Source organism: Erithacus rubecula (assembly GCF_903797595.1).
Source record: "Erithacus rubecula genome assembly, chromosome: 14".
NCBI lineage: Eukaryota > Metazoa > Chordata > Aves > Passeriformes > Muscicapidae > Erithacus > Erithacus rubecula.
In genome coordinates this window covers 12,472,495-12,495,894 of record NC_136666.1, presented here as the reverse complement: position 1 = coordinate 12,495,894, position 23,400 = coordinate 12,472,495, and the positions used below count along the sequence as shown (strand labels likewise).

The following is a 23,400-nucleotide window of genomic DNA, read 5'->3' as shown; positions in this document are numbered from 1 at the left end:
ATGTTGTTCCCTTCTAGCAGTATGCATTTAGTGACCCTTTTAAATTTTAATACCTAGTGATAGCTAAACTAATAGTTTCATGGGACATATAAGATGAGATTTTGAAAAGATGCAGATACAGTTTACATGCAATAATTTGACACTCTGTAAGAACACAAATAGGTACTACAGAAGAACCTAAAGTCTCCACTCACAGACTGGCATTTCACTAGGAAGATGACTATGAGACACACTGAAAAGCAGACACTTCATTGTCATATTAGTCTCACAAGGCTGTGGAATGTGAATCCCATTGCATTGAGGCTTGTGAGGTATTTCAGAGTGTGGCACTTCTGACACTGGAACAGGATGGGACTGCAGGGCTGCTCTTACCTGGCACATGGTTTACTCCAAAGGTGGGGGGACTTGAGCTCTGAGATTAACCTCTGCTGGACTCCTGCAGCTCAGAGCTGCCTGCACTGTGGTTTCTCACTGTTCCACAGCTGTTGAGTAAGGGTTTTTTGGACTGCAGCACCTGGAGTGTTTTCCCATGTTTGCTACTAAATGCCACAGTGGGGAGAAAGGCACTGAAAGCCAAGCACAGCTCACATGGTCCTGCCTGTGCCTTCATTGCAGAGCATGGCAGGCCAGGCTCTCCCATCCCAAACCTAAACCTGGAGTCAGTGGAACAGGGCAGGATGGGCTGCAAATCAAACATAAAATATATAATAAAATTTCAAACACTGCTTAGATGTGTGTGGGCAGCAGCCTGTGCAAGGATGCAGGTTAAGGCAGAGCACAGCTCCAGGCTTTGACATCCTCAGAGGGGAATACAACCTTGTTACTCAAGGCTGATATACAGACTGGATTGCTGGCACTGCCTACCCCCTGCCCATCTGCTGGAATGGCACTTTGCCCAAACGTGGTGACATGCCAGGTTTCACTTGAAGTAGGTGTCTTCTAACAATGGGTTTAGAAAGCAGCCTGTTGAAGACAGCAACTGACACTTCTTTCTTCAATAGGCTATTTTTGGAGTGGGAACACTTGCTGGCAGCAAGTGCAAAGGGCCTAAATCAGTTTCTGCTAGTCAGCTGCAAAAAAAAAAAAAAAAAAAAAAAAGTCTCATTTGCTACAGTAACAGAAGGTTTGGGCTAAAAAGTAAAACAATTGCTTCCATTTGCTCTTGCTGGCCTCACAAGGAAGTGTTTATTGTGGATACTTAATCCCACTTCACCAAATTGCATGGCAATTTGCAGGTGAGAAGGGAAGAAAGGAAGAGGAACAGTGTATTGCTTTGAGACAAGAAAGGGTGATGCTTTGTTTAATTTTAAGCCATGATCCTTTGATATTTTCCACTGCTGCAATGGATATTATATGGTAATCCTGCCAGCACGTTTTATATGTAAGGAAGAGTTTGAGGGTTGGCTCCCCAGGATGACATTTGAAAAGTATAGTTCACATTTTTTCTTTTGGCAGTGGAAAGAAAGGAGGGATCTTCACTCAGTCCCCAAAAAAACTCAACAGGCTTTCTGTCATCAAGTCTGTTTGAAAGGGTTTTGAAGATCCTAGGGAAAACATAGACTTAGTCATTGTCAAAAGTTCATGAAGGGGTGTAGATCAGAGAGCAAGTTAACACATGAGTGCCATTCTGGATACAGGACGCCTGAAACGTGGGCAGGGTGTAAAACCACATGGCTTTAAGAGCAGCCCAGATGGCCAGCAACCCCAGGAACACATGCACACGTGCTGTCCTGATCCTTCTAGGAAGGATTTTGAATGTAATTGTCAGCCTGACATCAGTGCCATGACATTACTGATGGGCAGGACTGATAGAGGATCTGCCTTGCAGAGAGCTCCTCGCTTGGGTCTGTACTGGAAGTCAAATGGCTTCTTCTGACATGTCCAGAGCTCATCTGAGCTTGAGTCCTGGCAATGTGAAGGGATGGAAGTCCAAGGTCCTGCTCTGCTCTCAAATCCCAGTCAGCTGGCTGAGCAGGGGACAGTCTGCTTTCTCCCCACTCCCCGTTCAGTCCCCCTGACTCCTCTCCCTGCTCAGTGCAGGGCACTGGCCAGCTGGCAGGGAGCCTCTTGCAGCTGGTCTCCACATATGGAGAGGCTTTCTGCATGGTCTAGCTACATGACAGGTGGAGACCTTTCCATCCCTCTCTGGTTTGGTGCTGAGCTCTTGGCCTGGGGCACATACATGGGTAATAATGGCAAGGAGAGAAATTACCAACTAGGCATTCCCTGCCAGCATGCAAAATACATGTGCATAAAATAATCACTGATATTCTTCTGAATGTGGGAAGCTATTCAGGCAGCATCTGAAGTACTCAGATAAAATAGCCAAGTCTGAAACAGCTTTTGATAAGAAAGCTGAGAGTAACCTGTAGTTATATTTGGCTATTGGACAGTAGAGACTTTATTATAAAATGATTTATTTGCCATAACATGGCTGCTAAAATCCTGGCACCCTGTTACGCGACTAATTTAAAAAAAAAAAAAAAAAAAGTCAAATCTATAAAAGCAGCTGGGAAACTTTGACAGAAACTACAAATACTTTTTCTTCCATTGCTTCCCAAGTAGTGAATGACTTTTCATGCCCTCCTCTTCCCCACAAAGACACAGAAGAGAGAAGATCTGTAGCTAACAGCGACAGCAGCTAAGACTGCATCACTCCAAGCAGCAGAGGGAACAGAGTGCCTGCAGCAGTCTCTGTGATTTGCCAAGAATGGAGATGTCACAGCTTACTCTTTTCTCCAGCTATGTCAGATAATAGTGTTGGCATTCCTACCTGAACCGGTTTTTCCAAGTCAAGCACCATCAGAGTACTCAGTACTCATTATTACTGGTTGTTGCTTTGTTGTATGTTTTTGCAATATTAATTCTTCCAGTATGTGATGCAAATAGGAGATTTTGTAGGATAGAATAGGTGCCGTGGCTAATTTATATTGCCTTGGATCCAAAGTGCTTTCTACACTTTTGACCCCACACATCCCCCTCTCCTAGACCAAGCCTCCTCCCTTGACAGCTCCTTTGCATGACTGTTTCCTGCATGAGTTGTCACAGACAATGGTATTTCCCCAGACTCTGTGGAGCTTTGCATCACTCAAGATTAGTGGGCTGACATGCACAGTCATACAAGCAGCTGGCACACTGTGATCAGTGAGACAATGTGGGGCTGAAATGGGCCACCTATCTCATTGTCACCTACTGTCACCTCAAAGGTGAAAATGTGTCATCTTGGATTCTCCAAAGGAGAGCAGTAGGATGTGTCCCTGGATCAGTGCATATTTCAAATGTTGGTGGGGAAAAGGAACAGTAACTCCAAAGGATCAAACAATCTGCACTCACTTCTGCCTTTTACTATAGAGAATAGTAGAATAGGGAACATACAGAGAGAACATATAATACAGAGAGAATAGTAATTGTGTGTGCTTGCCTTCCATAAGTGGAAATTTTTCTTTTGCACTAACGTGCAAAGCACAGAACACAGGAAAGAAAACATTTCAAGGATGGCTCTGTTACAGCTACTACACAGAAAGGATTTTGCAGCCCACAGCCAGCACACAAGAAGGAACACTGAGGTACATCAAAGCTAGAGGTCATTTTTTTTCAAACACACAGTAATGTTAGATAAGGCTATAAGTGTCAAAAGACTAATTAAAGGTAATCACCTATGTCTCAAGAACAAAATATCCTAGGCTGAAGTCAGATACCAAGATGTCAAGGGGCAAACACTAAACAGAAACTCAAGGTAATATGCCAAAGGCAGCAGCTCCTGTCATTACTGATTGTGTGGGGGCAATGGAGTTTATTGTGTGAGCCACAGAGGTAAAAGTAAAGAGTTTGATCATCTTTCTTCTATCCTACAATAAGAGTTTACCCTCTTGCTGGATAGAAATGCCATGTGGTAAGGCTTTATTTCAGAATTCATTCAGATAGCAATTTGCAAGCAGTTTGTTTACCTTTCTATTCTTAGTAATTACTGGTATTAACTATTTTCTAAGCACCCTCTCTACATCATCTGCAGATAATGTCTGTCTGATCCCTTACAACTGTTTCACTGTCTCCTAAATGAGGCAGGTTTGGCTCCTGAGTCAGGGTTAGACTGGACAGCTGCTTAGCTGTGACAGCCCAAGGAACTACCTCAGGCTTGCCCAAGGGGGATTCAGACTGTACTAAATTACATTCTTAGAGACTTATTTAAGGCCTTAATCCGTGGAGTTATATTTGGTGGGACAGTGAAGGAGCAAGGTTTGTGTGTGTCTGTGTGTGTCTGTCTGCACAGGCACACAGGTCCAGTCACTTGTTTTCTGTAATTCTAAAACCTCCATGACTGTAAAATATCATCAGCTGCTACCTGTGGACTCACCTTTGTGTAGGATGGGACTGTTTGTGTACCAAGTCAAGCTGATTCATGTTGGATTTTATGGACTCTGGAATGAGTAACATGATACAGATCTATAGATAAACTAATCTGCTGGTATTTATAACTAGTGAGCAATTGCTTCATCCCTTTGCAAGTTTTCAGATGTTCAGTTACAGTAGAAAGAAGCTTTACTGTAGCTCTGAGCTGTTTGAGAACCTGTATGATTCGCTACATTTCTATGGGAATATTTGATTTACCTTAAAGAAAGCACCAGTCATATCTTTGGTCATTCTTACTGATAGGGATTAATTCTTCTTCTTGGTCAAGCCATAAAACACTTAAAATTCTTAGCCCAGTGAGGTAAATAGACAGATAAAATCATCTGCTCTCATCCTACATTATCTTGTAATTTACACATTAAAAAAACCCAGTGAAATAATGGAATGTTTTCAGGCCTGTTCCTGTTCTGAAGGTCAATGGGTCTCCACAGGACAACAGGGACTCATCACACAGAATCAATTACAGGATTAGGTAATCCCCTAAAATGGGACTGAAAAGTGACTTTGTGTAACAGAATTTGCAGTACATAATATATAAATAGATAACATTAAGTGTCTTGTCATCTTGTGATTATATGCCATGAACACAGATCTGTTACTAATACATCTTTTCATCTGTCTATGCCTGGAAAAGGCAGCACATTTTACTACTAGTGAGGAAAAGTGTAGGTAAACACTGATGGTGAATCTGTACTGAGTAGCAGTATGACAAATGAAATTTTGGAAATTAAAATTGTAGGCTGTGAGGAAGATCACCTATTAATCTTGGAAGTATGCCATTAAATCTAATTACAGTATTTTGATGATATTACCTTAGATGTTTTGAATTAATTCCCCATCAAAAGATAGGTGCTGTAATACACCAAACTGAAAAGCTAGTAATTGTACAGAAAATGGAGGATTTTTTGCTTTCAGTCATTCCTGCAGACATTTAAAGTGCTGAGGAGTGAGCAACTCCTACTGCTCTATACCCGGACCCAAGGGCACCATGGCAATGCCTTCACCTTGGCTGTGGTGCTGCCAGCTCTCTGCCCTGTGCAGCTGTCCCTCATTGGGATTATTTCACAAGATGATTCTGTTGGAAGGACCAGGAGTTAATCCTGTTTTACTATTGCAGTGATCTTTGCATAGAAGTGCCATGGCCAGAACCACTGGCCTGAAAGAGTTGGTTTCTCAAAGTTAAGCCTGATGGGGAGCTCACAGGCAGGAAAGACCAGTTTTACAGGACTGGGCCCAGTTATGTTTATTGCTTGAGTCCCTTTTATTAGCTTTGACATACAGTCATCCAGATTTCACTGCAAGCACATTTCATCCAGATTTCACTCTAGGTACTTTTCAAGTTGTAAAATGCTAAGGACAACCCATTGCAAATGCTGTGTCTGGGTCTCTTCTGTCTTTGCTGACATGGGCTTCTCTCTGCCAGCTCCACAGCCCCAGCAGAGGAGGAATTTCTGGCTTTCCACTGTCTCAGGTTCATCTGCACAGGATCCTGCAGAATCCCTTCTGGCTGACCCATGCAGTATACTGACAAAGCTTTTAAAAATGTATTTGTTTTCTAATTATTTTTGTTCATTACTGGCACATCTCTTCTGCCTCCTCAGAGTATAGATGAGGGAATTGGAGAGCCAACATACTAAGTTTCAGCCAGACCTTTGTCTGAGAGCAGCTATTAGATTTATCACTTAAATATTCAATATAGAGATAGTTCTGTGGACTTCTCAAGGCAAACTAATGTCAAATGATGGTGGGTGGTCATGAATAACATTGTGGACCCATTTCTTGCACCAGCCAGAAAGCTAAATCACAGGAATGAAGGCACATGCACACACTGATCCTTTACAGAGAAATCCAAAGCTGCCAAGTGGGGGTGCACAGCCCAGCGTCAGTGTTGGCAAAAAAATTATCACTATACCTTCAAGAGACAGGCATACAGCCTGAGATTTCTGCTCATCTCTCTAAATCAGGAGGCAGATTACAAAAATATAAAAAAGGGAACAATGATGTTGCTAATGGTTGGACTCAATGATCTTAAAGGTCTTTCCTAACCAAAATGATTCTATGTTAAAGTGAATTCTTGACAGTCAGAAATACTTTAAACACAACTCTCAATACAGCACCCAAGAAGATGCTATAAAAAAGTGTTGAAATTGTTTTCTCTCCTCCCTATATTTCACAAAATGGTAATTGCTTAAAAGCACCTCCTATGATTTTCTGACAGGTGTCAAGGGTGAAAAGAGGGGTGTCCCATAATTTGAAAATATGAGAAAATTATCTTCTCTCTTTTAAACATTATAAAGAACTATGCTTATGTGATACCTTGGATACTATTTACAGGGATAAATTTATAACATCTTTTCTGAAACTTACCCCTCTTTAAATAATACTTGACTTATAAATAATCATTTGCCTGTATCAACACAGCACAGGCTTGTTATATTAGCAATTTGCTATTTTTAGCCAATTGGTGTAAATCACGAGCAACAATGTTCTGAAATGTCTCACTTTTGACTTGCATTCATACTGCTGCAAGCTCAGGACTTGAAGAAGGAAAAAGGTTGGCTCAGTTTTATTGCTTTGCTAGCCAAACACTGGGATTTTCACCAATATTCCCCCTGGCAACAAGGTTTAGGGTGATTGAACAGGGATATGATTTACATGCACTCCAGGCAGAATAAAGCCCCATCTTGTTGGGATCTAAACCATGAGGAATGGGGAAGAATGAGTAGTTAAAGAAGGGCAATACCTACAGAAAGGGTTCATGGAGATGGGGTGCTCAAGCCAGGAATAGTCAGCATCCCTCTGGAAGAGGTGAGCATTAGGAAACATGGAATTCTGCATTGTGCAGGCTGACACTGTAATGAGCTATCAGTTTCTGCTTCTATGACTTTAACCCTGTTCTGGTCATGAGCTGTGAGGCATTACAGCTTCATCTTCCTATTTTCTACATTTATGTTCTTAAAAGTCCAAAGGAGACAATTCTTCACCAATCTATAGAGATAAAAAGCCTGTTTTTCTTGGAAATTGTTCTACATTTATTCATGTATTATACAAGCCTACCCTGCCCTGTGCAATGGCTCTCAGGATATTGAGAACACAAGAAGACACATAAAACCAGAGCTGTATGAAAATAACTTTTCTAGGTTGTTAATATGAACAACTATTATCAGGCAGACAAATGTTTACCCTTCTATGGGAGCATTACTCATTGAATAGCACCTTAAATTGTCCAACTAATTTTATGCACTCATAATAAATAAATTCTATTCTCTTTTACTATCAAACTTAATTACAGTCAAGGTAAGTCATAACATCGCACTTTGCAATTTAGATTTAAGGACAGTGAATATAAAAACTGCATGTCTACTTCATCAGGAATTATGTATTGATCCATATTAAATTACCTACAGTTCCTCTATGCAATGCCTTACAGTAGGCAGATGTCTGTATGCACTGGCAAAAAGAAGAAGGGAGGAAGAAAATATTTAGCTAAAACAAAATTAGGGTATAACATCATGACTTCTTGGCACTGCTGTGATTTGACCATGTCCCTGTAAATGACATTTGCTGTTTTTATTGGAAATAACACAGCTTAAATGAACATGTCCTCAAAATGTAAGTTTGATATTTCATTCATTGTCTGTGTGTTTGCATGCTGAGTCACTGATGGAGCTCTGGCCCATCCAGGGGCAAACAGTTCATTCCATTTCCCTCAGTACTTGTTATTTCCAAGGGATGTGCCATTTGAGCTAATGTTTCCTGAGCTACCATGATCTGAAGGTGGTTTCCCAAACTTGCAAACTGTCCTGCACTGTGTGCACTGGCTCTTCCTCACCAAATCACCACGTGGCTGAAGGGGTGATGTCCAACACACCTACTTGCTGGAATAGGTTCAGCTTTGGTTATAAACCCAGTGCAGGCCCTCAAGCAGAATGAAATGCCTGGTTTAAAAACAGTTTAGTGTTATTCATATTTTAATGAATAAAAAAATCAATGTGTTGTTCTAACAGAGAGTGGTTCTGTTACCAGTATGTAAATTTTTAATACTTTGCTTATATTTTCAGATTAATGAACAAGTGTTGCTTAAGTCTGTAAAGTACTTAGAGGGGGAAAAGTCCAGCAGGAACAGTAGGAAGAGCCAGTACCAGAACACTACCCATGAGACAGGGTGGGGAAGAGCTCCTGTTACCTCCTGGGACACAGGGATGGGCTCATTGAAGCCAAAGCTGGTCCTCAGGCATTCCTAGCCCTTGGACTGACACTCAGTCCATTTCATTCTGCCTCTGTACTTTCAGATTCTGCTGATGTGTTTCTTCTGCAAATCAATCATTCTGGGGGTAATTAACATTTAAAAGCCAGGTTTCTTTTAATTCCATTAGTATATTTGTGACAAGAAATGTGTTGGCAGAATCCAAAGGTTAAGAGTTACAATGAAGAACAAGTTTTAGGATAAATGAAAGTTAAGGCCTGAAATAGCCTGACAGCACCCCATTAATCTGCACACTATTGACACAATAGTGGTCTGTTGTGTCAATGAGGATTTAAGAAGCTTTGCAGCACATGTAACTGATAGTTTATCATATCAATAGGAGCCTGCATATATTTGTGTTCAAAAACCTGTGGCTGTGTAATTCCTTGACTGCACACATATTGTAAATGCACATACTTTAAATCCTTACATAAAGTGGTTTCTAGCCATGCAGCAAATTTTGAAATTATAATAAAGTACCATATTTAAGTGTAGACACAAGATATTAGTCTTGACTGTACCAAAATCCTCTAAAATACTTTGCTTCTAGCTGAAACCCTTTGCCCTACGGGAATGTGATCTGATCCTCAACATTGTGTCACCTGCCTAATTGAAGCAGAAGGAGATTTAAACCATATTCATCTTTCATCCTGGTGTATGGAAACCTTGAGTCAGATTGTGGCTGGGAGGTATAGCAGGGAAGAGAGCTCCCTTCCCACAGCTGCCCTTCTCAGAGCAGAGGGGAGCACACAGCACAGCCCAAGCAGTGCCAAGGGCTGGGCATCCAATGCCCCACAGTGGGGATAACCCAGCAACATCGAGGAGTAATTTCTACATGGCAGTCACAAAAGGTATGTATTAAATGAAAATATGAGTGACTCTTCCAGTACTGCAGTTTTCCTGGCTGGCTGTACCATCAGGAGTTTCAAAAGCCAAGGAGCAAATCCCACATTTTTCATGGCCTGGTGTGGGTAGCCTGTACCTAGGCAGTCACCCATACCCACCATAAATCCCCACCACTGTGGGTCTGCTCTGAGTGTCTCACTTGCAGTGCAAAGGCCACAGAGCTATTCTGTGAAACAAATCCTTCTTTTGGAAGCACTTTCAGCCTCTTTCTCCTGAGGCTGCAATCTGATTCCTAACCAAGCAAGTAGTCTCTCACAGCATTTTCCTGCACTGTGCAAATTCTGATGCTTTTGAGATTAGGGCTGTTCCTGAGAAAGACAAAACTATGTCCTTACACCTTTAACCAGGCATCAGCTCCTGGGGTGCCACATAGCCGTGCTGTGTTCACTGTGAGGAAGCCCACAATGATCTTGCCTTTAGCCTGTCACCACTAGGAAACATCAGAGACAGACTGAGCCAAGGGACCGAGTTGCCAAAAACGTCCTATTCCCATGGCTGGGAGATTTTCTTGGCACCATCTCTAAAGAGAATTTACTATGGGCCAAATCCTGGCGCCCTTACTTAGATGAATCAGTTCTCAAGAGGCAACGCTCCTGCTGTGAGTGGTGCGTGCATCAAAACCTGCCAGATCAGCCCGAAATACTGATGGGAGTACCCAGTTCTTGCCTTCCAGATGGGTAGGAGCTCTGTGGGAAGCAACCAGCCCAAGGCTTTGCTGTGGAGAGAGTGCTCAACTAAGGGGCAGGAGTTTGGGAACTGTGCATGGACGAAGGATATATTCCCCAGCAAAAATCTCTAAATTATTTCTACTTGGAATTTTTCTTATTTGCCAAAAAACAAACACAGATGAAACAGTTTGGCGAGTAATCCTTTTTTTTTCCCCTCTCTTGCAGGAGCATCCAAAATACTCCATGGTACTTTAAGCCTTAATTAATTTATCTTTCATGTGAAGAAAAATGAATTAGTGACAGCTATTTCCTGGGCTTCATTTCTGGGATTAAACCCTTTGTTTCTGGAATATCTGAGGGGATTTTGGACAGGCATTTAAAAAGATGTCATTTCAAGGACATCCCCCCCAGCACCACACGCGAAATACACGTCTGCAAAATCGAGTCTCATTAGCCTGCAAAATTGCATTGCTCGCAATGACTTTTTCTTCCCAAATAGAAATGAAAATCTCTGTCTGAAGAAGCGAAGGTGGCGTCGGCGATGAACAAAACAAATTCCCGATGGCTTCGCCCCAGCTGTTTACCTCCGCGGCCCCGGGGCGGAGGGGCGGGGGCAGGTTTGCCGGGCTGCGCTGGCAGGGGTGAAACTCCGGGCGAAGTTTGCCCGAGCCCCGCGCAGCCGGCGGGGCCGGGGCGGGTGCCGGTACCGGTACCGGTGCCGGTGTCGGTGCCGGGGCGGCGCCCGGCGCTGCCCGCGGCGGGGGAGGCTGCGGGGGGCAGCGGCCGGGGCGGTGCCGGTGCCGGTCCGCCCCCGCCATGGCGCGACTGGCCGAGCTGCGCCGCCGGCCGCGGGCCGCGCTCCCGGAGCGGTGAGACCGAAAAGTTGTCCGCGGTAGCGGCGGGGCGCGAAGCCAGGGACGGGCGAGAATAAATCCAGCGGCGAGAGGTGGAGGCAGGGGTGGGTGGGCTCTGCCGGGCGCGCCGCCCCCCGCGCTCGCAGCGCAGCCGGGATGGGGCGCCCGGCGGGGAGCGGCGGGCGGAGCGGGCCCCGCCGGCGGGCGGCGGCCGCGGGCAGCGGCGCGGCGGCTGCAGGTACCGGGCGGAGCGGCGGGAGCGCGGCGCTGCCGAGCGCGGCGGGCGGGAGCCGGCGCCGGCCGCGGACGGGGCAGCCGAAGCGGAGCTGTCGCGTTTGTCCCCGGCGGAGTCGCCCCGCGGCGCTTGGGGTGAGTTGGGGCTGGGGGCTGAGCCGGCGCGGGCCGGGGCTCGGCGCTGCCGGCAGCCCGGCGAGCCGTGATTTACGCGCTGCCCGGCAGTAGCCGGGCGCTGGGAGGCAGAGGCAGCCGCGTTTCCAGCTCCCCATCAATTATGGATGGAAACAAATACTGGAGTCAGTTCTGAATTATCCCCGCGCCGCGGCGGGGGCAGCTCCGCGCCCGCCCTCCTGCCGAAAACAATGCTCAGGTGCAGAGCGGGGAAACTTTCTTTTTTTTCTGGGGGGGTGGGAGCGTTTCATCACTGCAGAAACCGATACTGCTGCTTTCAAGGAGTAATTAGAAAGGGTTTGAAGCCTTTTTATTATTTATAAGCATGAATGGAAATGAAAGGTCACACAGATATATCTAGGTGGCTATTATGCTTATGTTTTAAAAGGCTGTGGGGTGGTTGTGGGGGATTTTTTTTACGGTTGTTGTGTTTTATCTTGTGAGTTGGAAAAATGCAATTAACTGCTTTAGGTTGATGTGTTGAAAAAAATTGTAGTTCCGGTGGATATCCCACTTGTTAGCATGAATATAGCTAGTCTTAAATTAGTGGGTTTCTGCCGATCTCTCAGTTATTTCTTACTTCTGGTCAAGATTATGGTCTGTATCACAGGCATTATTAGCCTCTGAGTAATTTGACCAAAATTCAGCCTTCAGTGTGTAAAGTCATTTTTATTTGCATGTGTGTGTGGTTTAGAATACATTTACTTTTGAGCATAGCAGCAGCAATGATGGTTCATAATGCTCACATATGTGGCACTTGCTGTACAGATGGTATTGTAGCTTATCCATGTACACACACACACACATGCTTCACACATAATGTGCAGGAATTATAGCAAACTTCCTCCAGAATACTGTTCAATGCTCTGTAAATGTGTGGCATTTTTTCCTCTGTTTTTTTTTTTTTTTTTCCTTTTGGGGGGGAAAAAAAAGCATGCATCTTTTTTTGGGATACCTTTGTGCTGCAAGTTGTTGGTCTTATACATATTCCCTAAATATTATTTGAAGAAACAGCTTCCTACTGTCTTAGAGGCATTTACTGCTGTTCTGTTGCTCTCACATACAAATACTTTCACAGAGAATGTTCTGAGGTCCTCTCCTTTTTCCAAGTCCAACAGGAAGCTCATTGTAAAGCTTTGCAATTACTTTTGTGGCAAAAGAGAATAGACGTTTTTCCTGCTTTATTCACGCTATGAAATTCTCTGCACCTCTAAAGTCTACTTCAGTTCCTTTCAGTAAATTAAGCTGTATGGAATCATGTTTAATGTAGTAAGTGACGGGCATATTTTGTTATGTTGGCAGATATTGTATAAACATTTACTCTGGCTTAGATAAAAACAAATTGCCAGCTTAGTGCTCTGATTTCTTCTCTATATAATTATGAACTTCAACAGTTTCTGTATTAACTAATATAAAGCTCAGAGTTTTTTAAATCGGGAAGAAAAAGTTTGTAGCAAGAATTTATTAGGATTCTGACTTATGTAGCTCAGATTTGTTTTCAGAAAGGCAGCCAAGAAAGTACAACCCAGAGGCTCTTCGTTGGTTTATTTAACCAGCTTCTCACTTTCATCTGCACCTTTAGTTACAGTGAGCCTTCCTCCCCCATATCCTGCAGTCTGTCACTACCTGCTCTCCTTTATGGTGAGGTGCAAGAGAGATAACATCATTTTGTAAATGTGCTTTGTGTGATGCAGGAGTGTGTGCCAGGAATACAGTGATGGCCCTGTCCAGGCTCTCCAAACCAGCTGTGTGGCTGCGGGTTCCCCCAGCCTCTCACACCCTCTGAGCTGGACCATCTGAACCTTTCTGGGAATGGCTGGGCTGAGCTGATAGAGCAGATACTTCAGCCCGTGGAGCTGCCATAACTTTGCTGTCTATTTATGAAGAGCACACATTTAGATGGAGTGAATTGCATCTATAATTAAGTCATATAAGTTGATCTTTGATCGTGCCTGTCATGAGAGGCGTGTGAAGGAAAACGCCACCGTGAAAGTTCAGTTCAAAGTGTATCATAGGCACTTGTAATAATGTATCTCGGGTATTGCTACAGTTGATCACCTTCAGTCTCTGTTCTGGGTTTTTATGGGTTTTAAATTCTTTGGAAAACATTAATGCGCTTAACACAAGGCTCAGTGTCCCTGAAGTCAGGAGTAGTCCAGTTAGGTGGACAGAGCCTGCATGAGTGTTGAAACACTATGTTTGTTTGTCCTGAAAAATAAAAAGCAATTTGAAGTCTGAAATCAAGTGGAGATCAGGGGTGAATGCGGTCAGTTTTCATTAGGTGTAGAAAAGTGATGTGACTGAGACTGTTACAGTTCTAATCTTTGTAAGACAAAGGAAACAGTTACTTCAACACTTTCTGTGCCTGTATAAGCTTATGTGGAGCTGACTTATGTTGCAGTCTCTGATATTTTTTAAGGTTTAGACTGTGTGTTTGCTTACTGAACAGAGGAGATGATGATTGATTACATACTCATATGTTAAACATACCTCTAATTCCAGATTGATAAAATCAGATACCTTTCCACTTGATAAAGTAACAATTTTGTTCCACAAGTAATTAAGAAAAGATGGAATAAGGCATATTACTGGCATTGGGTAGTACAAGCTATTTTCAGTCTTAGCAACTCTGTATGTAATTAAAACAGTTCAAATGCTGCTTTCGTCAAAACTGCTGCTCAAACAGATGATCCCTTCTTATGCATCTGATAAGCTACTGCAGTTACTGTTAAAATCCATCTAAGCCATTTTATTAAGCTGTTACTTGTTCTGTGAATAGCTCCCAGCCTAGAGTTCAAAAGAAAGTGGGTTCTGATTTGTTCCTGTGTCACATGGAAGAGGTGTGCAGTGACAATAGTATTGCTGCCCTTCCGACGCTGTTCTGTGTGCTGTCTGCCTCAGCCTGCTTTCCCTCATCGTGGCTTGACAGTAATTACAGTACAGCTAATATCAGAAGTTGATTCAGTTTATTCAGACAGGAAGACTGTTGAATTGTCCCACTTCCAAAGTCAAATGTTTGTGTTAACCACAGAGATCAAATCTGTAGTGCATATATACAACATATGAGTAGTATTTATTTCCCTAACTTTTCTTTTCCATTCGCTTTTGTTAACTAACCCAGATTAGCATTTTAACAACCCTGAAGTGAACTTCTGCCATTCTCCCTGCTTGGACAGTGTGTGTAGACCATCCATCATCCTGTCCTTGGCCACAACAGGCTACTGGCTCCATAACCATTTGGAGCTACACAGAAACCACCCAACTGTGAACAGCACAGCTGGCTACAGCAATTTTTTCTTCCACGCCACTGGCAGCATTGTCTGGCTATGGTAACTAAAGTTAACATCCAGAACGGGAAGTTTCATTCTGGCAGCCCTTCCCAGCCCTTCTGCAACTCGGTGTGCACACCTGCAAGGGGAGGGCTGCAGAATAACTGGGAGGAGTAAGACAACCACTGGATTTTTGCTTTCCAAGGCTCCAGTTCGGAGGCAGCAACCTGTTGTTTGGAGTGGGATGACATTAACTCTGTCCATACTCGAGAGGGAGCTGGCTGGCTGAATCCTGTGTGTGCTCAGTGTACAGATTGGGGTGTGCTTGGGAAGCACCAGCTAAAGAAACAGAACTTGCCACTTTAACTTAGCCACACAAACTGCCAAGGAGCACAGAAAGAAATGGAGAATTTCGGCTGTGTGTTTCACACATTCTTGTAGAAGCCTTTTTAGTTCCACAACGGAAACCATGTGATTTCACAGGATCTGTGCCCAGACTCTAATACTTGCTACAGATGCTTTCCTTGGTTTGTTTTGCAGATCTATGAATGCAATAGGAAAGAAGTTGTTGCAGGATTTGTTGTTTTAATTCTGACGTGTGCTTTGAATGGCAGGTAACCAGCAGGTGAATATCCTTGTGACTCTGCTAATTTTACTTGTTGAGATTTTTGCATAATTTAAATAAATTGGCTTTGCATGGCTGTCTGTCATGTGTGAGCCACTGCTTTTTTGCTAGAAGAGAACTTTTGCTTTCAAGAGCAAAGGAGGTCAAGAGGTATTAGTGGGAAGGGAGGGGTTTGGAGGGAGTGGGGGAGCAAAGAAGTGGTGGTAGAAGAGGAGGAGCAAGGAGCTCAGGCAAGCAACATTTGTTCTGTCCAGAATGGTTACAAACCTTGTAAACTAAATCAGTCCCTGGACAGCTTTGATTTATATTCTCACACAGCAGATTGGCCTTGGTCTGCCTGACCTTGGTAACATAACAGAGGTCGTATTTGCACACAGAGACTCTTACTGCAAAAAGGTTTGTTGTTGCTGTTACTTTTTTCTTTTTTTTTTTTTTTTTTTTTTTTTTTTTTTTTTTTTTTTTTGTTAGCCATTACATCTAAAAGTCAAATTGCAGCCCAGTTTTCTAATTGGATAGGCACTGGAAAAGCAGAATGGCAGGGATGTGTCCTGTTCACACAGTGGATGGTTTAAGAGTTGAGATGGCAGATGGGTACAGTGGGGCAGTGGCTGTGTTGACCTGCATAATCAGCAGCCACCTAAACCTAGCTGAGCTGTGTGTGCTGGGGACAGGGGCACTCCTGCTTTGGCATCAGAGGCAAAGGGGAGCTTTGAAGAGGGCCTGGATGAGAGTGAGGAGTTAATTGGCAGATGCCTGCTAGGGGGCTCTTCAAGTGTGTGAGGGACAGCAGGGAGGCAAACACAGAGCTGCTCATCTAGAAAGGTAACGAGTGAGCAGTGGGGACCAGCATCACAGGCTGGCTGCCCACCAGCAGTGGGAGTGAAACCTCAGAAGAGATGAGAGCTGATCAGCTGGTCACTCTGCTCAGCTATTGCTGCAATAATAGGCTTTTCTTAATGTGAGCTACATGGTTCATCCTTATTTTACCAAATGGTCATGGCAGCTGGGACTCTGCTTTCTCAAGCAGCAGTAAAGTACCAGCTCACACCTGTGTTGGGGAGGGCCTTCCTCAGAGCTTTATTGTGGTGTGTAACAAAAGGTATTTCCCTCAAGTGCTGCTGCCTGGCTTCCCAGGCGTGTGTATGGGCGCTGGTGGTGGGCAGGGACTGCAGCACCAGCACAAAGTGTTGTTGCTATTTCTGTGTCTGTCTGTCATGACAGATGCACTTTGGGGTCGAAAGAAAATCTTCAGGCTTGTACATAAAGCCCTTGTTTATGCTGTGCCTCCATTTAGGTAACCCCTTCCCATATTGTTTGAGCCTCTACATGTCCCATTGGGCTGTGTAACCATCGTGTTTTGGGAGACCACAGAGAAGAAAAATGCATATTTAGTTTACAAAAACCCCTATGTATAGCTAAGACTGCATATTGAAATTTTAGATGGTACTTGAATGTAGCCCAGCATGCAGGAGCGTGGCTCTGCCCTTGGTGTGGTGGCAGCAAGAAGGGCTCTGTGTGTGTGTCTGTGTGTGTGTGTCTGTCTGTGTGTGTGTCTGTCTGTGTGTGTGTGTCTGTCTGTGTGTGTGTCTGTCTGTGTGTGTCTGTCTGTGTGTGTGTGTCTGTGCCTGTCTGTGTGCGTGTGTCTGTGTCTGTCTGTGTGTCTCTGTGTCTGTGTGTGTGTCTGTGTCTGTCTGTCTGTGTGTCTGTCTGTGTGCCTGTCTGTGTTCCCTGAGCAGCTCTCAGGAGTGAAACACCAGAGCCCTGCCTGGTGGGTCAGTGCCCTGTGGAAACCCCTTGAACCAGCCCTACCTGGAAGGCAGAGGGGGCCCTCTGGCTCTCTGACAGGTGTCCAAGAGCCAGCTCTGGCACCCTGGTAAATATAGCTCTTTTGTGCATTGCCACCTGGGGATGAGTGCTGGAGAGAGGGGAACGGATAACAGAGGAAAGGCAGTAGTGGAAAAGCTGTCAACAGTGTGTGAACAATGTCCCCAGGTGTCTCATGAAAGGAGTAATAAGGGAGGGGGGAAATAATCTTGCAGAGTTGAATGGTTTCCTTCAATTTGCAAACTTCTCTCTGTGACAGTTTCTTTAACCCAGCACGTGTTTATCAAAGATTAACACCGAAAAGCCAGTAATTTGTTTTTGCTCAGTAAATCATATTTTCTTCATAAAAATAAATGCTGTGTGGATATTTTTAGCATTATGTAGGTTTTTTCCTTGATGATTAACTCAGACAAAAATAATCAAATCTCGTGCTTTGGGGATTAATCTGATTTCCTGCAAGGGTATGGATAATTATTATTTTTTTTTTTTTTTTTGTCTTGTGTACCACTATACAGGTTTTACTGTGAGAATGGATTATGGCTTTTCCTCCCCCTAAAGCATCAGGTTTTCATCCTCACCAAAAACATAACTAACACCACTCATGGCTAAACGGTGGTCTTCAGCACCAAGCTGTGCCAGCAGGATCCTAAATGTTTGGTGCAGATGGGAAAGAAAAACAGACCTGCAGATGTAAATAGAGTGGGGGATAGGTATGATTATCTTGTCATGTTGTTACACTGGCCAACATTACTAGTGGCAACACAAGGATTTAAGGAAACATTGTAATTGTGTTGGGGACCTGGGGAGACTGCTGTGGAAGGCAGAATGGGACGGGCTGTTTCAGAAAGCTTTAAAGCCCCAAGTCTCATTCCCTGATTTGGCACAGAGTTCCTTCTGACCTTGATTCAAGCACTTGCAGTCCATATGTTACTGATTTGAATATTTTTTTAAATTTTACTCTGAAAGGTCTGATCTGTGACTTCTCTGTGGCTCAATAGTCAAGATGCCAAAGTATTGTGATGCAAATATTTCCCTGTCTTGCAGAGTGAATGTTATCATGAGGTGCTGGAGCCCAGTAAAAGAGAGGAGGGAGAGCTGGTGCCCAGCATGGCTGCATCCAGTAGCAGACACTGCCATGGATGGACTCTGCAGGGTCTGTTTACTCTGTGGAAAGAGGCAGTTCTGTGGTGCAGAGTTCCCCAAATCAGCACAGGATGTGCCCAAGCTTGGGACCCAGAGAGGGAGAGCTGTGGCTGCACATTTCACCAGTGCTGTCTCCAGCCCTAAACTGGCAACAAACAGGTGTAGTTTACCTTTCTGCATTTATATCAGTTTGAGAACTTCAACAGACTGCAGGGCCAGGAGCCAGCCAGATCAAATGCTGCACTAATACATCTGATTTCTAAATAAATAAAAATAAAATTTTCACCACGTCTCTGCATTTCTGGTAAGCCAGGTCCCCCCAAAGACCCTCAGCACTCTCAAGGCACATCCCTGTCCCTCTGACCATCCCCAGGGTTTCACAGCATGAGCACCTGTGCTCCCCCCTCTCCCCTGTAAATATGTATATACATACTTTTACAAATACACAGGCTACAAAGGCAGCAAATGTGATAATGTGATCCAACTGTTCAGTGCTAGGCTAGAAAGAAGTATTTTTCTGCCATTATGTGAAAATTTAGCGTGACTAGAACAGAGTCTGCATTTGATTAGGCAATTTAAGAAATGGAAGAGACTTCATACTGTAGGGCAGTGCTGCAAAACAATTGCTCGGAACATGTTCTAAAATTGGTTTGCCTTCACTAGATTTCCATGTGTTTCTGCACGACATCTCAAATGAAAGTATGAGCAGTCACGTGGCAAGTGACAACATTTTGGCATTAATGGTAAAGAAAAGCAGCAGTTTAAACAATTACTCCAAATCCTGAGAAGACTCTGAGACACAAAAAAAAAAAAAAACAAACTAAAACCAAGAAAACAAAACTGCCTATTTACTGTCAGCCTGGGAAAGTCATTTCATAACACATCCTTTTACTGGCATAGTTAATCTTTAATAATACAAGATAATAGTAATTGTTAACTTTGAGCTCAAGGTTCCTCCAGGTTCTCATGCCTGCATTTTGTACATGTAATTGATGGTGTCCAGGAAAGGGGCAGAGCACATGCTTTGCATATACAAATAGGTAACTGGGTGGCCAGCTACCAGATTTGTCGTGCAGAAAAACCAAGACTAGTTAAGAATGTGTTGTTCCCCAGTCTCTGTAGGCAGTATTCCTGCAGGCACAGCTGGCTGACAGTCCCAGCCCTGGGAATGGCATACAGAGAGTTCCAGCACAGTGTTTAAGATCCCCCATGTGCTTCTTGCCAGTCGAGTCCTCTCCTGTCTCTCCCTTTGCATTTTCCGCAGCCATTTACTCTGTCTGAAGGCAGAGCAGTGACATGCAGCAGCCTTTTCCCCAGCAGCAGCCCAAGCCAGCAATGCTCCAGCAAGGCACAGTGATGAGATGCTGGAGGGGTGTTTGTAGCAGGGGAGAGCAGTGGGTGGAAAGAAGTGATGCTTTCTGGAGTGAGGTTGACAGCAACATTGTCTGAGGCACAGCCTGTTGAACAGCAGTTGTGCCCTTTCCACAGTGCAAATCCCTTTTTTCCCCATCTGCCCTGCCTGTTGGAGCATATTCCTTCCCCCAAACCTCCCTTCCATTTCAAAACATCCCATTCACTTCATGCAGTAGGCAAATCCTGACCTCCTGGGCTCCAGGCAGGACTCAAATGGGCAGCACTTATCTCAGGATCAGGGCTGCAGCCCTGCTCAGGGGAAGGCTGCTTAGGCTGCTTCCTGCAGGGCTGGCAGGAGCAGGCCCGGGGTGCTGCCAGCACCTCCCGTGGATGTGGCGTCAGCTGGACTTGTGCAAGTTGTGCCTGAGACCTTCATTATGTCCTCACCTGCAAGCACTGGCTTATACCTGTCTCAGTTGCCTTATCAGATGATGCCTAATCATGCTGAAATGAGTGGCAGTTTTGCTATGTAAATCATGTTCTGCAGGCTTCTAGGAAGAACACTGATTTCCTTCATTACAGCCCCATCCCACACTTACACCTCCTAGAGGGAGGAAAAGTGATAGGCTTTGGTCTAGGTTTTAGGCTTTCAGGTCAAGGGAGGCAATTTGGGTGTTACTGAACCTACATCCAAGGCTGTATGTACTTTGGGAGGTAATTAGGTCTTTGCCATTATGGTTTAAGGGTTCTCCCTAGTTTTCAGGATAAAAGTATTTGGGTCTAAAACACGTTAATCAAAAGTATCAGACACCTCTAACACAGCTGGGAGCTGGAAATGTTCAGGACTTCACCCTGGTGAGCCACAGCTGCTCTTCCCAGCAGGGTGGCTTTGCTTTCCTTGGGTTGGGGTCAGGGCAGGGTAGGAGCTGGTGCTGGCAGAGCTGCCCATGGCCAGGAGTGAATGGAGGATCAGTACCCAGAGTATGGGACAAATGTCACTCTACTGACAGTGTCTGCACCAGTCTGTGCACTGCCACAAATAAATTTAGTATATCCTGGGGCAGTCCCAGCTGGGCATGAGCAGTTTGAATTAATGAAATGCTAAAATGGTGAATATAGAGCACTGCTTAAGTTAAAGCACCTTGCACTCTGTCACTGATAGCCCAGCCCTGGCAAACTTGCAAGGAAAGCATGTCCTGCAGGAGCTTTGCAAAACTGAACAGGTTTGACCATAGATGTGAGCTGAAATCAAAGGCTGGTTTCAGGTGCAGGACTTTCATGTCACCCTTATAAGGGAAGGTAGTTAATATTCAGTCTCAAAAATTAACTTAAAATAACCATAATTGAGGCAATCACCTACAGTTTGCTCGGCATTTTATTTCCTTTCCTGCTGGAACTATCTGGTGTTCAAGTCAATTTCTGATCACAGGAGAATTTAGCCCTCAAAGTGCTTCTAATCAACCACTAAACACTTGCATCATTAAAAGTCACCCCATCCATTTTGCAAGTTCTGTCAGCTCGTTCTAGAGCAAGAGGGGTGCGCTTGCTGCAACGTTCAAAGCCTGCAAACAACTGAAGTGTAGCTGGCAGTGCCATAAGCCAATTAAGATGAAAGCTGTGATACTCACTGGTAGGGTTTCATCACTTTAATATTAAACTATCTTTTTTTACTTAGGCATAGATCAAGAGGTGTTAATGCAGAATCCTTAAAAGAAGTCAAGTATTATCTTAAAATAACAGACCTGTTATTTGCACTTTCATGCTCAATTAATATCTCAGCTCTAAATATCCTCAATTTTTTCTTCAGAACTGCAGACTTTAAAGTTGTTAGAAAAAGTAAGGATGGCTGCATACTGCAAGTTTACATTTGGGAGTATGTTTGTAGGACAGAAAGAGGTTTTATTACCTATTCATTCGTACTAAATCATGCCTCATGTTCCTGAAAGGGACTGCAAGAATTAAGTTCCTTTCTTTCTTTTTAGCCACAAATATTTTCCTGTGTTTTTTGATAATTAGCTGAAACAATCTGTCATCAAATTCCATAACATGGATTTATCACATCATAGAGAATCTCTTAAGATTTGAATGTACAGTAAACCTCTGTGTCAGACATTGCCTTCAGGAACTTTACTCAAGTCAGCCTTCATTAGAAGAAACACATACTGGAATGACACTAAAAAGAATTATAAGGAAAATCACACTTGCATTGATGCTGGCTGTTGTATCCCTGTTTTGGGAGGACTTACCACACTATAATGCAATTGCATCATTGGAAAAACCTATGTATAGATATGACCTAAAATGGGAATCTAATCCCCTGCCTTTTGTATCATAAATACTATTACAGATTTTTAAGGCAAATGTTGCATTCTATGTGGAATACTTTCTGGCTTGTAAGCAAATGACTCATCATACACATTTCACACAGTAAGACATAGGAAAAAAAAAGACCAAGACTAAAAAAATAGAGATAGGAAAATAATTCTTGGCTCCTCCTCTAGAGTTTGAAGCACCAGACCCTGGGCCATGCTGGTCTTGTATTTTGATGGTACAAAAAAAGCTCCATTTTCATATTTTGATTTCCAAAACACACTTTGGCCTGGTTCCCCCAGTGTGGGGCTCTGCTCTGGAGTTACTTTGTGCCAGTCACAGCAGGGATTAGGTGCTGTTCTGGGTGAATGTCCTGGTGCAGCTGTGGTTGCCAATGTGTACATTTCTACAAGTCTAGGGTTCCCTTGAAGACAGCCTCTACCACCTTCATATATTTCCCTCTGAAGATTGACCTGTCCACAAACCAGAATTGAGCAACACCCTCCCTTTTTGCACTCTGCACTCACTGGGAGCTGTGTTCTCTCTGCAGCTGGCCCAAGAAGTTGAACTTCTCCCACCTGGCAGCAGTTACCATCAGCAAGTAAACTCAGGTGCAAATCCTTAACCCCTACAGCAGAGTCATTGCCAGCAGGCTTTTAACTTCATGAAGCCTAGAATTTGAACCTTACCCTTTTCAGGTAGAGTTTTTTAAGTGCTGTTAGTAGACCATAAGTGATTTGTACATCAAAAGATAATCCCTGAGGCTGCAGTAAACAAGATTTTTAACCTTTCTACGCTAGCCCTTCACAACAGAAAAAAAAGAGAGAGGTGCTAAACACAAGTTTCCATTCAGCCTTTATTTGGGTGCAGGTGGAATCTGTGGCTTGCTCTAGGCTGGCCAGCAGATCTTTGTTGCTTGAGTGTTCTTCTGGTTGAAGAGCTTCAAGGCACTGCTTTGGCCAAGGGCTCAGTGCCCCAAAGCCACTGTCCAAGGTGCCCTGTGTCTCTCAGCAGGGCTGGTTCAGGCTCTGTGGAAGTTGCTGGGTTTTGCACAACATCAGCTTTGCTCTGCAAAAGTCTCAGCTGTAGGCCCTGAGAAACTCGTTGAACATCTGTGAACAAGCAGCAATAAAAGACTTTTTTTGTTTTGACTTAACTTTTATTATTATGCTCAAAATTTCAGAAGGTGCCATCTGAGAGAGACACTAATCAGTGCCCTTGCACTAATTAATGCCCTCAGGGAGCCATTTGCATGCAGGAAGAAACAGGACAGCAGGGATTTCCTGATTTGTCCAAGTCCAGTCAGCTGGGATTGTGGGAAGCCACATCAACATAAATTGTCTAGGCTCAGCATATTACTAATCAATTCTGCCTGTCCCCCCTC

The 23,400-nt window shown here is 44.0% G+C and overlaps 1 protein-coding gene across 13 annotated transcripts in view; it reads left to right on the top strand.

Moving 5' to 3' along the window:
• The window catches only part of SEMA6D (semaphorin 6D), a 204,993-nt gene that overhangs the window by 162,587 nt on the left and 19,006 nt on the right, over nt 1-23,400 (top strand). For 7 of the 13 annotated variants that reach the window (XM_079317682.1, XM_079317690.1, XM_079317680.1 and 4 more), the window contains exon 1: nt 11,371-11,453. The exons of 1 other annotated variant lie outside the window; for it this stretch is intronic. The gene's annotated coding sequence lies outside the window, so the exon portion shown is untranslated. 5 more of the 13 variants (XM_079317679.1, XM_079317684.1, XM_079317691.1 and 2 more) reach the window with 4 other exon arrangements.